Source organism: Miscanthus floridulus, chromosome 18, assembly GCF_019320115.1.
Source record: "Miscanthus floridulus cultivar M001 chromosome 18, ASM1932011v1, whole genome shotgun sequence".
Lineage (NCBI taxonomy): Eukaryota > Viridiplantae > Streptophyta > Magnoliopsida > Poales > Poaceae > Miscanthus > Miscanthus floridulus.
The window spans coordinates 90,065,911-90,084,190 of record NC_089597.1 but is presented as its reverse complement, the minus strand read 5'-3'; the positions used below and the strand labels follow the sequence as shown (position 1 = coordinate 90,084,190).

At 45.0% G+C, this 18,280-nt stretch overlaps 1 pseudogene; it reads right to left on the bottom strand.

Annotated features, from left to right (window-relative positions):
- Positions 1-92: 92 nt before the first annotated feature.
- Positions 93-15,203, bottom strand: LOC136519538 (probable sucrose-phosphate synthase 3; annotated as a pseudogene).
- Positions 15,204-18,280: the final 3,077 nt, after the last annotated feature.

Here is an 18,280-nt window from a genome sequence, read left to right as displayed (position 1 = left end):
GTTAGAGGGTTGCACTGTAATCATAAGCTCCACTTTGAATGTGATGGAAAAAGTATGAGCTTTGTATATTGGAAGCTTGTTTGCTGAAAATGCTTCCACAAAATGTTTTCAGTTTTCACTATCAACATTTGAACAAATTTGTTTCGTCTGTACAGCTGGATGTATCCATTAACATGCTCTTCGCTCCAAAATTTCCAGTGCGGGGATCCAAGGGAATGTCATTCATAACCCATGCAGGGACCACACACATACATTAAATGGACTGGCAGGCAAAATCGGACATTTCCAATAGAATGGAAACGAAGTGTTTGTATCGTATATTCAGTGTTATTCATTTCTTTCTTTCTTTCTATTAATAACAAAATAGATTGCACTTGGTGTCATTGTGTGGGTATACCAAGCTGTTGTTGCATAGCAGACCTGATGTCACCAGTGCTGAATCCCTCAATTGCAATGATATTTGAGCTATCAAGAGCAACAACATCCTGTAAAGGGTACCTTCTGACCGTATGGATCCTATTCGCAGGAGTGTTGAATCCACCCTTAAGGATGACCTGTCTTGTGAAGACCTCCAAACAGTTCCTCGTAATCAGAATCACCAGTTTCACCAACAATGACCACAGCATCTAGCAACTCTATGCCCCAGCAAATAGACAAATACCTATAATAGAAAATTTTGTTAGTAGGTTTGCACACATGTTTGCTGCAAGGTAGATATGGAAATAAATACATAAAATGTTTCCCAAAGACAATAATCAAAAGTACAGATCCCAGACCAGACCAGTGTACATTTTTAGTGATGGTGGCAGTATTATCTATTGCAGAACTCCTTACGCTGTTAGGGTTTTAGGGCTGCACAAAACTATTTGAAAGGTAAAAAATACAAAAAAAAAACTCATTTTTTATAGGAAATAAAACACCCCATGCATTAGCGACTTAAACTCTCACTGCAGCCAGAAGCACCAGAGTTCTGTATGCAAAAAATATTATTATAGGATTTCTTACACATTCCAGGTTCATAACCAACCTGATCATGTGGCTTATAGTTAAACTGGTTTAGGCAAGGATACAAATCCCCCATATGAACTCAAAACTGGTTCGCAGCCTGCATTAACACCTATTTACACCTGATCCTCACCCGTTTTGACCAAGTTATAGACTTATAGTTTCCCTGTTATATTCTGGTAACCACCCAATTCCAGACCAATTACAGAGCAGTTAGGAGACCAATAAGGAGAGAGCTACATCCAGCTTCACTAATTTTAAGTTTTTTTTTAAGTTTTTAATCCTGGTGACAGGTAATCAGCTGGTACCAAACAAAGCAATAGGGTCCAGCTTCTCACTCCCACTGCTTTTTCTGGAACCGGAAGGAGAACTGCCGGTCACTATAAGAAGTAACAAAGAGCAAATCAAAGAATAACATCGAACCCCCAACACACATGCCAACTGTACAAAAGGGAGGAAAAGAAACAGAGAGAAGGAGAAGAGGCAAACAAAAAAGGGGTCGTAACTCGTAACCAGTGTAAATATCAAGTTTCTCACTCCCGCTAGTCTAGTCTTCTGTTGAAACAGTTTATGATTGGAATAAATCATCCAACGGCCAACACGAAGGGAAATATTGCTCAGTGCCATCACCATGGACAAGTTGATAAATAGAATCCAATGTGTACTTGAAACATGGTCGTCACAGACATCACAGTAGATGTAATATTTAATTGATACCTTTTTATAATGGTATTAAGCTACTTTTCTCATAAATTTAAGGAAAAGAAAATTCCACATCTTGAAAACAGTTTTTTTAAATGCTCCACACCCTATGATACTGCAACTAATTTGCAACATAAAAGATAAATGATTTTCCTTTAAAAAGGAAGAGTTAATTAATAGACGAATGAAGAGAATCAAGCACCAGACCTTAGAGCCTGAGATCGCGATGCATGAATTGGAATTACAGATAGCCTGGTGGCGCCATGGTTATATAGAGCATGACAACGCAGTGACTGGATTCTCATCAACTTTTGCAGCTCCTTCAAAGGAGGCAACTACAATATATAAACGAAGTCAAATAAAAAGTTGCACACTTAAACTGTAATAAAGTGGTCCAAATAATGAGTGGGCAAAATTTCAACCAAATGTTAGAAGATCTGGAAAGAAGCTTACATGATTTGGATTAACCACTCTAAATGCAAGGACAATATGTTGAAGATGTGTTCTGAATCTTCAAAGATGATTTGCTTTTCAGTTCTCCCCCTTCTTTCTACTACTGCAGAAGCCCACTTAACTAAGTACTTCCTTAAACCTTCTCCTCCCCAACGATACTCGATATGTGATCGGTAGTTATGGTCCAATGCAAATGTAACACGGGAATTGCTTGGCACATCACTAGACTGTGATGGATAATATATATCACTCCCACTATTGCATATAAAGGCATCAAAGTCAGTAGGGAGCATGCCTGTGCGTACTATTACAGACTGTAGCTCTGCTATTGTCAGTGAAGTCGACAACACGAAACCTGTAGAACCTGACATAGTTCCAGTGCGTGTAGCCTCAACAGAATTTCTGATAATCTGAATTAAATCTTCCTTGTTAACGGAGTCTACAGCAATAACAAATATATGCTTCCTGCACTTCACAGGCACCTTCTGGTCTTCTTTGCATGCGAAAGCAGGATGTCTTGGACCCAGAGTTAATATCCTTGACAAGTAATTCTTGCAATGTTCAGGCCAAGAAAATTGGTGTATATTTTTCAATCCATTATCTCGACATCTTGACCAAAACTGCTTTTCAGAAAGCATCTTATAGAGGGCATCTGCAATTGCATGCTGATCATGGGGATCAACAAGGAGACCATTTTCCAGAACCTACATCAACATCCACCAGAAAGGATCCAATCTATTACAGCTGTAAGTCATTACGCTATTAATTCAATAAATGGTACAATGTGACTCATGAACCTGATGAATTTCAACAGGAGCCCCATGTTTTGTTGCAATAACAGGCAACCCGTGCATGGCAGCCTGCTCACAAAAAGAACAGATAGGTAGTAAGGGCATGGAAATGTTGAGATACATAAATGAATTTCTGATTTCAATAGTTCTGACCTCTATCAAGGTGACACCAAATTGTTCAAAGTAAGCAACATTTACAAAAGCGCCCTGGCATACATATGTACAAGAAAAGTTGTATCAGTGAATACTTAAAATAAGAAAATGGCTACTGTATTTCACTTGGATATACCACGAATGCTTATTGGAAGAAAATCAAAGCAGATATATATTAAAGATAAGTGCTTCAATTCTTGGCATTCAAAAGGGGGAAAATATGGCACCACCATTTTTTTTGTCTAAAAACATTATACCTTTGTTCTTGCTGCTAAACGATAAATATCAGGAACTTCAGAGTGCTTGTGATGCTTTGGGTATGCCACTTGACCATATAAATCATATTCATCAATCAATGTAAGCACCGATGTCAAAACAGCTGCACTTATTTTGTTCATTTTGGAAATAGCCTCACGGTTGCCCATTATCAATGTCTGGAATGCAAAATCAAGAGGTACCAAGGAAAAGGTATCAAAATTCCATATTACTAACAGATTCAATACAATTATGATATCGGAACACAATATACCCAAAACACTAAAATGTCAGGTTCTCAGTGTTATCTTACAAGGTTAGCAAGTTCCCTCAACGGATGGCATTCACCAAATGCCTTCACAAGCGTTGCAATATTCTTTTCAGCATATGGACGGGCAATAGCCAGAATCATAGGTTTCCTAGGATTTGTGAAGAACCGCATTATCTGTCATCACATACATACCATCAGCACATGAACTTTAAAAAAAAACACAGGATTAACAGGAATAAACAAGTTGCTGTATCAAGTCAAATAAAAAGTAAAATCTTGCATGTAGGCATCTTAAAATAATTTCACAACCTCAAACCAAATAGATGGATCCTCAGAGGCTGGAGATGGGTTATCTTCGTCTCCATAGATATCAAAATCATGAATCAATTGGCCGAATTCAACTCCTGGAGGAATTATCTGCAGAGCAAGTAATAGAGAACTAGAGCATTTAAAACCTCTATATTATAGATAATGACAGCAAGAATGCATAAGGCTAATTGCCCACCTATAAAATATGACAAAAATGCAACTAGTGAGTAATTGTTTACAGAATCAGAGGAATAGTTTACTTACAACCATACGAGGCATATAACGACCATAACAGTTGGCACCACGCTTGACTAACGCACGGAGCTTCCTCGCAAGCATGACTTCAAAACCATCATACAAGTTCCATTGTTCTTCTATTTCTTGCCTTGTGCTTGCGATAACTATTTCAGATGCATCAAGAGACAACTCCTCTGCCTCAATTCGGCGCATTATTTTGTATGTCACGTTTATTTGTTCTCTTGTCTGTCTCCCTTGCTTGAGAAGCCCTTCCAGCTTATCTTTCCCAAGAAAATGCCCGGTAAACACCATGGGAACATTAAGTGCTCCAGATAGTAGAGCAGCAGCAACTCCTGCACTGGCATAATGGCCATGAATCACAGCAGGCCACACTGGACACACACTGCCAGTTTCTTCGCCTATAGTTTTTGACATGCGCACAATATGACCTAGCGCACCATCAACAAATTCTTGAATGAAAGGCCAGATATTTTCTTTAGCTAGATGCTTGTCTTTGGGGCCAAATGGTATTCTGATGATATGTGCACCACTGTTCTCTCCTCGTTCGCATTTAAAGCTCTTGAAACTTGTCGAAGCCAGCATCTCATCTGGTTCACCATAGCCACGATCGAAATTTGGGGCTAAGATTTGTCTTGTCAATAGATCAACCCGGTAAACTCCAGGACATGAACTTAATGCTTTAGCAAGTTCCACGACATATTTCACCTATGAAACAGCACAGTGGATGAAAGTGAAATCATGTCCTTGTATGATATTAGTATCTTTTTAGTGAATATCTTCGAAAACATCAAATGGAATATATAGCTGCTCCGTTAACTACAGGATAAAGTTTGACCCCGCACAGAGCGGGAGCTCTCTGCACTGGGTACGTCCTTTTTATTCTGAAGAAAGAATTGCAGTTATACTTGATTCTTTAAATAAATGCACCGACGATACCATTACCTGGCCACCAGTATCTGAATCACGGCCAAGCTCCATATTCTCTCCACGTATCAGGCCATGAAGACTACAGTATAATACATCATAACACAAATTCAATGGCAAATATATTTCAACACAAATACCAGCAAGCCAAAGGATTACATCATATTTAAATTGGATTATATGGGCAACTTGTGAAACCACCGATTCTAAGAATAGTATGAACAGTATGCAGTGTTCAGGCTAAATCTGCGGAAGTTAATTTCCTTATGACTTTTCAATTTAATGTAAATCATTTTGCAACAGATATGAATAGCATATTGCCGCATGATGAATTAGTTACATGCAGATTAATCAATCTGTAGCATTTACATAAAAGTATCAAAAAAATATACAGTAGAAGCTGTTAAATAAACTATTATGTACCTGATTAACACTATGTATAGCTTGTCAAATGAACTGATCCTAGGTGTGTTCCCATGTGTGCTGTCACCGTAGGCAACAGATGGATCACCAGCATCTTCTCCCTTCACTCCTTCAAATAGATCTTCAGACATTTCTGCAGTAGCATCATTCCGTGGCTTCTCAGTCTCTAGACGGCGTTTGGACAAGCGGTTGGCTTCCTCTTTCTCAAACTGAATATTGAAATTTACATAACAAAGAAAAACTATATTAAATGGAAGAGATAGAAGTTCAAATGTAACCTAACATGTAATTATCACATAACAAGATAAAAGCGGAAATGTGAAAATAAACTGAACAACAAAATCACTTTTGATAACAACATTATCAGATTAGAAATCAAACATTAAATGCACAAAGAAATACATTATAATGTCAATATATCTTGTGAGTTGTGAACTAGTGAGAGCTGTTGGAACATTTGAAGTACAAGTAAAAATAGGGACTGTAAACCCAAGAGGCCCATTTTATTTAGCATGCATGTTAAACTAATTCAATGAGTTTCGTTGAACTGAACAATCGATTCCTTTTTTATGACTACTTAGAGAAGGACCGCTAGGCATATGAACATGCCACTGCACTAACAAGTAACAACACATCAAACTTCAACAAAAAAAAAAGTAACAACACATCAAACAGCGAATGTCATAGGGCCACTCATAAGTAACTTTTCATAGCATGGTTTATGTGCATACAACCTTTACACAAAGAAAATAATTTCTACTGAAGTGAAGAGAGCAAAGCAGTATGTTAGAAAAAACAAACTTTAATAAGTCAAACAAATAGCCAATGACAGTGCACTTGTAGAAAAAATAGTTTGCTTGTATGAAACTAATTTTGTGGTCTTAGAGGATCTACATGCCAGTATGCCACCTCTTTAAACAATAAAAAATTAGATCCCTCATCTTCCGTCAAAAAAGAATCCTACATCTCTTGATCTATTCACTTCCACTTAAATCCCACATTTTCACTTCCACATGATATTCTACACATTCTATAATGTCATTAATCATATCTTCACACATATATGCCTAAATAGACAAAAGGTCTGTGAACATAAAAGGCCATGCACATTGGATGATCATCCATGTTGCCAAACCCAACTGAGGTCTCCCTGCCCCTGATTCCACTTGCTTTGCATAGTGCTTAAGAAAGTTGTCATCGAGCCAGTGGATAGAAGCATTGAAAAACTAACATTTATCTTGTATCTATATATCACAAGCAGCCCATGAGCCCAGAGTCATCTAGGCCCTTGATATCCATACTGCAGGTTACCAAGAGGAATTGAAGATTCATAAAAGGCCAACACTCATGTAGTGTAGTGGTAAGCTCCGTGGTTGAGGGAGACCCTGGCTAGGGCTCAAATCCTCGTGGCACCAAAAAAATACCCTCGCTGGCAACCCAATAAATATTCAGTAGGGCACCAACCTGTGACACTAGCGGTTGATTTGGGCCCTCCTACCAGGGGATACTTGCAGTGGTCACCATCCCAGAAGGTCGTGGTTGGCCGAGGTTACAGTGCGGCCCTAATGCCCTATAGGTGAAGCCAGGGTTCGGGGATTTTCTCTGTCGGTTTGTCTAAGAGCTTATTCTTAGTGCAATACTGGGCAATCTTTCCCCATTGGCCAAAGGCTTTTTCTTCTTTTTTTTTCTTTTTTTGTGAGGAGGATGGCTATGTAGCATGCTGGACACTTTAGACAAATACCACAATATAGACTTGTTACATTCTAATACAATCACAACAACAACTAAAAGAACATTCGTTGTTTGGGATCACCATTTTACCCCTGCAACTATCCTGAATACTCTTTTGTAACAGGTAAGTATGATGGCAAACAGAATAAGGCAAGAGCAAGCATCAGGTGGGAGGAGCTCCAGTGACATGGTGATGAAGTACCTTGCTAAAGGGTAAAGATTGATTGATGCTATCCTCCTAGATGTGTACAATTGAATAACAGCACAGGCACTGATTGCTGCCCAATAGGACAAATTTGTATTACATTGTTTCCACCTTCTACCAGGTAAAACACCCGCAGTTTGGAGGTTCAGGTTAGGTGAAGACTGAAGAGTAGAAGGGCAAATCTTGGAAGTTTAGGTTCTTAGGACCTGTTGATCTTCATAGTGTGCAAAATCGAAGAAAGTCTAGTAGATGTTAACTTGTGGTAAAAATACTGACATGGATCTTTGAGACGAATTAAAATGTACCAAAATATTTCAATTACATTGATAATGTGCTCCGGATGCTACATAGCCAATTTTTACTATACCAAATCTTCATCACAGTAAAATCAAAACTTGCAATGAAGATCTTGAAACAAGGTGTACACAAAGTTGTTTTGTATAAATGTTCTTACTGGTTCAAAATTCTACTTCAGCTTGTTCTTACTGGTTCAAAGCGAAACTCTCAAATACACTTTCTGGGTAGCGGGTACAAATTGGCAACTTGGAATAGACAATAAGAATGAGAATATTCCGTGTGTGTGTGGGTGTGTGTTTTCTGGTTGAGACGTGTGAGAAATTCTTAGTCTACTATACAGATTTAAATCTTCAGTCTTTTTCGACCACATGAGGCACACCTCAGTCGCTTAGTCTGCATTAAATGGTGAATGGACTGAAGGGGCAGAAATAAAACAAGTAAAAATTGTTGGAATTGATCAGAGAAAATGGAATATTAGAATTTGTGTGTAAAACAGACAAATACTATATTGATATATAAGACTTCTTGGTTTTTGAGGTTGCAACGCACAGAAACAACCTGAGTGAACCTGACACTCCTACCAACATGATGTCCAGCACACTTCATAGTTATCTATTAGACTATTAGGAAAAAAAATGTCCTTTTCCAGAATACAATGGAGAACATGTGCCTGGACTCTATTAACTGACATGAGTATTGTAAGACATAATCTGTTGCTGACCTCTCACTCTTTGTTTGCTGCACAGCAGATTTGGCAATAGGTCATTCTCTGTTGTCCTAGTTGCTGTAGCAGTAGAGCAATAGGCCACCACTGGTACATTAGTTGGTAGCTAATACATCAGCCATGTCTTGATAGTGGGCTGAGGTAGGAATTGTACTGCTAGTACTAGGAGTAGTTGGGGCTGTACTCAACCATGCTCATGTGTACCTTATAGTTGGTACATGAGTTGTATATACTCTACCTCTATGCAGTGAAAACAGACAGTTCAGTTGCCACAAACCAAAAAAGCAGAGCTCTGGCCAACGCTGGTGCTTGTGCTGTGTGTGTGCATATGCTCACCCCTTCTTCTACCTCTAGCCATAGTGAGTGAGTGTGTGTGCTGGTAAGCTTACTGCTTACCTGTGCAGGGCAGTGAGGGAACCAACAAGTGGCATCGGAGCCGTACAGGTTCGCATGCATCGCCGGACTAATCGTAGGCGATGGCACCTGGCTCGGAGACAGGCGACAGCAGTGGAGCTGCGGGAGGCGGCAGTGCTACTGGGGCTACCCAGCCACGACAGGAGGTCATCGTGCGCACGGTGCGGGAGGTCAGCGGCACTACTTGGCCACAGCTAACTCGCACCAACTATAGCGAGTGGGCGGTGACCATGAAGGTCAAGCTCAGAGCCCGACAGCTCTGGAACGTCATCGACAAGGGCACCGACGTAGAAGAAGATGACATGTCAGCGCTGGAGGCCATCCTCGCTGCTGTGCCTGCGGAGTACCGGGAGCTGTTGGGGGCGAAGAAGTCTGCTAAGGAAGCATGGGAGGCCATTGCAGCGATGCGCGTCGGCTCTGATTGCGCAAAGAAGGCGACGGCCCAGCTGTTGAAGCAGGAGTACGCCAACCTCAAGTTCAAGGATTGTGAGTCGGTGGAGGACTTCTCCCTCCGCCTACAATCGCTTATCAGCAAGCTGGGGAGCCACGATGTCACAATTGACGAAGAAGAGGCGATCTCTAAGTACCTCCACTCCGTGCCGGTGAAGTACATCCAGATCGCTCTCTCCATAGAGACGATACTGGACCTGTCCACCCTCACCATTGAGGATGTGACAGGCCGTCTGCGGACGGTGGACGAGCGCATGGAGCAGGCCACAGCAACGACGGACAGCGGCAAGCTGCTGCTGATAGAGGAGTGGGCTGCCCGGATGAAGGAGAAGACGTCCGAGGAAGCCTCCTCCAGCCGCGGTGGCGATGGCAAGCGCCGCAGCAAGGCTTCTTCGGAGAAGAAGAAAAAGAAGGTCGACCCCATCGCCTGTTGGCGCTGCGGAAAGACAGGTCATTGGGCAAAGGAGTGCCCAAATCGCAAGCAGGAGAAGAAGGCTGAGGCTCATTTGGTGCAGGCTGATGATGATGATGAGGCCACTCTCCTGATGGCGACGTTCTGTGCACTGCACAACGTTGAGGCCAAGGAGAAGGGAGAGGTGATGGCGGTGGAGGAGAACGGGAAGGCTCTAAAGGCTGTCAACCTCGACGAACCGCGCGCCCAAGTCCACCTCGGACGTGTGGGCGGCGAGCAGGAGCAGCGGTGGTACCTGGACTCCGGCGCCAGCAACCACATGACGGGCTCCAAGGCAGCCTTCTCCGAGCTCGACGGCAACATCACCAGCACGATGAAGTTCGGTGACGGCTCAAGGGTGGCGATCCGAGGGTGCGGCACCATCATCTTCAGGTGCCAGAACGGCGAGCACCGTACGCTAACGGATGTATATTACATCCTGCAGCTGCGTTCAGCATCATCAGCATTGACCAGCTGGATGAGCGTGGCAGCGAGGTGCTGATCAAGGACGGCGTCCTTAGGATCAGAGACCAGGAGCAGCGACTTCTTGCCAAGGTGAAGAGGTCCCGGAACCGGTTGTACCTACTCGACTTGAAGGTGGAGAAGCCCATCTGCTTGGCTGCGCAGCACACGGAGGAGCCGTGGCTATGGCACGCCCGCTATGGCCATCTCAGCTTCGACGCCCTCGGCAAGCTGGAAAAGATGGTCTGGGGGCTGCCTCACATCGAGCACGCAGGCGAGCTGTGTGACAGCTGCTTGGCCGGGAAGCAAAGAAGGTTGCCATTCCCGAAGACGGCAAAGTACCGCGCGGCAGAGGCCCTCGAGCTAGTCCATGGTGACCTCTGCGGGCCGATCACGCCAGCGACGCATGGTGGGCGCAAGTACTTCATCTTGCTGGTGGATGACTGCAGCCGGTTCATGTAGCTGCAGCTTCTGACCAGCAAGACTAAGGCGACGAAAGTGGTCAAGAAGTTCAAGGCGCGCGCGGAGGCGGAGAGCGGCAAGAAGCTGCGCGTGCTGCAGACTGATCGCGGCGGCGAATTCACCTCTGTAGAGTTTGCAGCCTACTGCGCGGATCAAGGTGTGGTGCGCCACCACACCGCGCCGTACACGCCACAGCAGAATGGCGTGGTGGAGAGGCGCAACCAGAGAGTGGTCGACATGGCGAGTTCGATGATGAAGGCTAAGAAGATGCCGGCGGAGTTCTAGGGGAGAGGCGGTGACCACGGACGGTAGTTCATCCTCAACCGCGCGCCCACCAAGGCCCTGAAGGGCAAGACGCCGTTCGAGGCTTGGCATGGACGCAAGCCGAATGTGTCCGTCCTTCCTCAGGACATTTGGCTACGTTGGCCATGTCAAGAACACAAAGCCCCACCTCGACAAGCTGGAGGACAGAAGCACGCCCATGGTGTTGTTGGGCTATGAGGAGAGCAGCAAGGCCTATCGGCTCTATGATCCCAAGGGAGGCAAGGTGATGGTCTCTAGGGATGTAGTGTTCGACGAGATGGTTGCTTGGGATTGGGAGGATCAAGGCGCCGGGGAAGCTGCTGGTGTCAGCAGCACATTTGCTTGTCAAGCACTTGGTGATCCAAGGAGGAGATGATGGCGCTGGAGAGCAGGCTGCTGCTGGAGAACAGGCTGCTGCTGGAGAGCAGTCTCCATCAGCAGCAGCGCATTCACCTCCACCACAGTCCCCTGCGGCGGCAGCACAGGGGACACCCCCACTGGAGTTCGCATCACCACCCACCGACATCGACGAGTTCGTGGATGCTTTCCATGACGGCGAGGAGGTCCGACTCAAGCGGGTGGACAACCTTGTCGGCGAAGGGGGAGCTCCTGGGCTGGCTAGCCGGCTTCTGGATGACCCAGAACTACTACTTGTTAGCGCAGAGGAGCCGCCGACGTTCACAGTGGCTGAACACGACGCCAATTGGCGCCAGGCGATGTTGGAGGAGATGAGGGCGATCGAGGACAATGGGACATGGGAGCTGGTGGATCCACCGGTGGGCTGCAGGCCGATCGGGTTGAAGTGGGTCTACAAGGTGAAGCGGGACGAGCACGGCGCCAATGTCAAGTACAAGGCTTGGCTCGTCGCCCGTGGCTTCGTGCAGTGTGAGGGCATCGACTTCAAGGAAGTCTTTGCTCCGGTGGCGCGAATGGAGTCCATTTGCATGCTGTAGGCCATGGCAGCAGCGAAGGATTGGCGCGTCCACCACCTCGACGTCAAGTCTGCGTTCCTCAACGGCGAGCTCGCGGAGACGGTCTTCGTCAAGCAAGCTCCGGGCTTCGCCGTCAAGGGCGCTGAGCACAAGGTGCTCAAGTTGCGCAAGGCGCTCTACGGGCTGCGGCAGGACCCTCGGGCGTGGAACGCCAAGCTCGACGCCACCTTGGGCGAGCTTGGGTTCACTCGCTGCGCCACAGAGCACGCGTTGTACACGCGGCGACGGGGGAAGGAGGAGCTCGTCGGCGACGTGTATGTGGACGACTTGATCGTCACTGGAGCACGGGCGAAGGACATTGACGTCTTCAAGCGCGAGATGGCTGCTCGTTTCAAAATGAGCGATCTCGGCGCGCTCTCCTACTACCTCGGCATTGAGGTGAGGCAGGGGAAGGAGCACATCTCCCTGGGCCAGCGCGCCTATGTGGAGAAGCTGCTGGAGCGCAGCGGCATGACGGAGTGCAAGCCGTGCGCAACTCCAATGGAGGAGTGGCTGAAGCTGTCCAAGCACAGCATGGCGGCGAAGGTGGACGCGACGCGCTACCGGAGCATTGTCGGCGGGCTGCACTACCTCACGCATACTCGGCCGGACATCACGTTCGTGGTCGGGTATGTTAGTCGGTTCATGGAGGAACCGCGCGAGGATCACTGGACAGCGATGAAAAGGTTGCTGCGCTACGTCAAAGGGGACACTCGATCAAGCGATCATCTTCCCCAAGAGTGGCGGCAAGGGTGGGCTGCGGCTCACGGTCTTCCGTGAGGCACCCCCAAGGCAAAGGAAGGTGAGCCGGAGCTCACTGGTTTCAGCGACACAGACATGGTGGGCGACATCGACGGGCGACAGAGCACCTCTGATGTGCTTGTCTTCCTTGGAGCAGCCCCCATCGCCTGGCAATCGCTGAAGCAGAAGATTGTGGCGCTGTTGACGTGCGAGGCGGAGTACGTCGCAGTGGCCACGGCGGTATGCCAGGCTGTCTGGTTACGCTGGCTACTAGGCGAGCTGACCGGTGAGGAAGCTCACCCACCAGCTCTGATGGTGGACAATCAGCCTGCCATCACCCTCGCCAAGAATCCTGTCCTCCACGACCAGAGCAAGCACATCGACATTAAGTTCCACTTCCTCCGGAACTACGTCGATGGAGGGTAGATCGTCATCGAGTTTGTCGAGACCGGTAGATAGCTTGCTGACATCCTCACCAAGTCACTCGGGCGCCTGTGGTTCATGGAGCTGAGGAAAGATGATTGGCATGGATGAGGTCAAGGCTTTGTGTTAGCAGCAGGATTAGAGAAAGAATTGTAAGACATAATCTGCTGCTGACCTCTCACTCTTTGTTTGCTACGCAGCAGATTTGGCAATAGGTCATTCTCTGATGTCCTAGTTGTTGTAGCAGTAGGGCAATAGGCCACCACTGGTACATTAGTTGATAGCTAATACATCAGCCATGTCTTGGTAGTGGGCTGAGGTAGGAATTGTACTACTAAGTACTAGGAGTAGTTGGGGCTGTACTCAGCCATGCTCATGTGTACCTTATAGTTGGTACATGAGTTGTATATACTCTACCTCTATACAATGAAAACAGGCAGTTCAGTTGCCACAAACCAAAAGAGCAGAGCTCTAGCCAACGCTGGTGCTTATGCTGTGTGTGTGCTCGTGCTCACCCCTTCTTCTACCTCTAGCCACAGTGAGTGAGTGTGTGTGCTGATAAGCTTACTGTTTACCTGTGCAGGGCAGTGAGGGACCAACAAGTATGCAGTTATTACAGATTTTCCAAGGGAATGGCCTATTTAGTGCAGATTTGGTGATATTGATACCAGTGAAACACGCTTTGGTCCATCAACCTTAGTAGATAACCTAATGCCTCTGGCTAATTTTCACTATTCTTGCTTTACATGCTCAATTTGTTGCTGCTGAAAACAAACATAGACTAATATGAATGGATGCTTTGTGCTTTGCAGTGTAGCGTGTCCTATTCTGGGGTCAGTGCAACCCATCAACAGCATACTGATCATTACCGTATTTCCATACATCTGTAATGGAATAGCTAAATTTTCTTTCATATTCTAGCGCTTCATCAAGCAGTTTTTGATGAATTGAAGAAGTAACCACAGGGGAGAAGGTGACGAACTGGAGGCCAGGTGATAATAATAGCTAACTTACATACCCAATCACACATATGGAGCTTGAAAAGCTTGGCATTTTGTTCCAATGTTTTACCCCATCATAAGTAGCGATCAGATAAGGCAGAAACATACTAGGCGTGCTACCTGGTCCAAATCAATGTGTAACTTCTGCTCAATACCTTTACAAATCTTATCGACAAGGACCATAGCTCGATGAACACCACTGAAAGATTTTATCGAATAGATCCTGATGCTCTCTAAAATGCACCTATGCCAAGATCAATCCTAGTTCAACCACGTCTCCCCTTTCCGGAGCCCAGCTTGCGGATTGAATTATCAAAACCGAGATGGGCACAGCCTCTGAGGAACATAAGAAGCAGCACGACGAAGGGAGAGAAGAGAAGAAACGAACCAAGAGCAAAAAGGCGCACCTCCTTCTTCTTCCTGGCGAGGTTCCAGATCCTCCAGGTCATGTTATCCAGCCGCGTGTTCTTCTCCTGCGGGCTCCGCATCGCGTTCGCCTGCGCGCACCCACCACCACCACGTGCACACGCGGCCGCGCACACAGACACAGATCGATCAACACATCCCGCGGATCACCAGCGAGGAAGGGAGCCAGGGATTCGGAGCGCGAGCTCGCTCTCCCTCCGCCAACGCGCGGGGGAGGAGCGGAGCCGCCGCGCGAGGGAGCACGCACGTACGTACCCGGAGCCAGGTCTTGTAGAGGTCGGTCTCGTCGTAGCCGGTGATGACCTCCTCGACAAAGTAGCGCGCGGGGGAGAAGTGGCCGCGCTCGCGGAGGGGCAGCGAGGGCCGGTCCCCGCCGCCTCCGCCCCGGCCCCTGGCGGCGGCGCCGGCGCCGGCGCCAGCGGCCGCGGCGCCCTTGCCGGCATCGAGGATGGCGTCGAGGTAGCTGTTGATCCAGTTGTCGTTGCCGTACATCGCCGCCGGCGAAATCGAGGCGAATGGGGGGGCGTTCGGCGGGTGCGGGTGGGGGAGGGAAGTGGTGGTGGTGGCGAGGACGAGGGCGAGGGCGGCGACGGGAAAAGAGAGAGAGGAACAGAAATGGAAAAGAAATGCGACATGGAATTGGAAATGGGTTGTGGTTATTGCCCTGCCCGCCTGCCAGCGGGTGCGCGGATTCGTGTGGTCTCCACCGTTGGATCTGGATCCGACGGTGATGTCCTGATCGTAGGTTCGTAACGTGTCCCAGTGGGAGCGCCTTTTGTCACTGTGCTGTGTTGGCAATTTCTAGCAACTTGGAAATAGGATATTTAAAAGTTAAAACTATAACGTCGAAATCAAGAAAATGGTGTGGTATACTTCTCATGTCATAGCTGATATAGTTATAGTTTATGATGTTACCCCTGATGCTAACATTGAAACAGACGACAGACACATCTGGCTTCATTCAAAACACACACACACACACATCTGACCCGCAATTCGGTTTCTCAATGAAAAAACTAGTTCATCCACTCAAATTCACGAGAAAACTAACGCGCCAAAAAAGAATTGGGCAAGAGATTCGTCTGGTGATAGCTTTTGTTCCTCGATCGGAAGACCTAGCCCCAGCTGTTGGCGACTTGGCGTCCACTCCACACACAATAATGCATTCATGTGATACATGAATTCTGGTTGACCTTGTTCAGGAGAAGAGATTCCTGTGTTGTTACTTGCTGTGCCAGTTGGATTAGTCTAGTAGTCTCAGTACGTACTACTAGAAAGGGTCTCAGTACGTACTACTAGAAAGGCATTCGTTCATTTAATTTTTATCTAGAAAGTCTATGCCCTGCTCCGTAGGAAAAGGCATTTTTGGCGAGACCATTTAATTTCCCTGCAGAAATAAACACGACCTGGTATATTCCGAAAAGGGAAATTCAATTTGAATCCGAGTCATCTGACCGACTGGTCTGCAAGCTGCTTGCCACTGTCTGCTGAGCGATTCGGAGACTTTCCGGGTCCATCCACAGCCAGGTACGGTGTGACCGCGGCGGCAGGTAGCAGCATCTTTTACTTTTCCCGCTTGCCAAGGCAGTTGAATTTGACCCGTGCAGGGCTCCCACGCCGACTCGCCGTCAGAGACCATGCCACGGACAGGAGATTGGAAAGACGAGTCTGACTACTCGTTCTGTACCAAGAATAATTCCCTTTCCGTTAGTAGCGATTAGTCAACCACAAGCAAGTAGTACTCCTGGTATATATTTTTCTCCATTTGTGTTTACTTGTCAGTAATTTTTTTATTGTAGCAAATTTGATCATCTGTTTTTTCTTCTAAAAAAATCTTAGATACTTCAATGTATATAACACTAATGAAGTATGTTCAATAAAGAATCATATATGTGAAAACTTGATGTATCTAAAAATCTTTTACAGAAAAAAAAACATATGATCAAAATCGCTACAGTAAAAATTCGGTGACAAATAAACGAAAACGGAGGTAGTACTCTACAATACAACATGCAACACGACATGTGACATAGCATATTGCATAGACTTTTCCCTGTGTGCCACTATAAAAGATCGTAATCCTCTGTGTGCCCTTGAAAAAATTCAGCGGCCTTCAGTGCCACTACTCCAACTTTTTCGTTTCCTCCATGCCACTTCCGTTAGTTTAGGCTCTAACGCCGTCAAACTGCAAGTGTAAAAAGACGAAAATGCCCTTAAGTTCAAATATGTTATTAATTTTTTTTAGCATCTTAACGACTTCAAATGAAAAAACTCAAAACTAGAAAGTTGTAGATCTCGTCGAGATCTATAATTTTCATATAAAAATTATTTTCATTTAATTCCACAAAAAAATATGATTTGATATGATTAATATATTTTAGAAAAAATCATATTATTTTTTTTACGAAATTAAATGAAAAAAATTTATATAAAAATTATAGATCTCGACGAGATCTATGACTTTCTAGTTTTGAGTTTTTTCATTTGAAGTCGTTAAGATGCTCAAAAAAAATAATAACATATTTGAACTTAAGGGCATTTTCGTCTTTTCACACCTGCAGTTTGACGGCGTTAGAGTCCAAACTGACGGAAGTGGCATGGAGGACACAAAAAAGTTGGAGTAGTGGCGCTGAAGACCGCTGAATTTTTTCAATAGCACACAGAGGATTACGATCTTTTATAATGACACACAGGAAAAAATCTCTTGTAAGATCGGTTTGGTAAGCGCGTCATTTGTCAGTTGTCAAGGTTGTTTGATAATGCCCATAATGTTCTTTCATGGCATCAAGAGGCGCGTGCTATTTTAGATAAAGTCCATAATTCAGCCTCCAATTTAATTGATAGATCAATTTTCAACTTTAAGTTATAAAACATATTTTTCAACCGTTAAAAGATGACAAATATGGTCCTATTGCAGATTTCAAAGGTGGTCTTCTGATTTATAAAAAAATGTCTTATTTAATCACTAAAACTTTATAACTAATTTATTTTTAGGACAAGTACATTGATGTTGTCGTATAACCGGTCTCATATGGCGTCACATAATCTCAAGACGACTTAACAGACAATGTGTACAAAGGTTGTCTTTTAAGTTGTCTCATAGTGACTTACAATTCCTTAATTTATGCAAAGAATAAAAGAATAATTTGTGAGTTGCATGACAACAATAACTCGTACAATGGTTCAATAGTTGTCTCATAGTCCTAAATTTTAGCTCATGAGACGGTTGTTTCGCGAAACAATGACTCCTTCCTCTCCCATCTCTCTCTTTCCTCCACATCATCAAAAATCCTATGTGGCACTGCTGATATATAGCAATGTACCTGCCCTAATCGGAAAACATAAAATTAGTACCATTTTTTTAAAGAAAATGTTATCTATTTGTTTGTGGTCTAGTTAAGTTATTTGGAACTTCCTATTCCTTTTATTACTTGTAGTCGTGTTCCTTTTAAAAAAAGATTCAAATAGCTCCATATAGAACATCCCGTGATAGATAACCTTATTAGAAGAAAACTGATACTAGTTTAATGCTTTTCAAGTGAAGTTTTAGAAACTAAACCGGTTTTCATTATATAGATAGAAAAATTTGAAGAGGACTAAAATCATCTGGTTTCGATAGTCGGAGGGTGTTCAATACGCGATTACATAATTTAGGGATTGAACATTAGTTTGTTG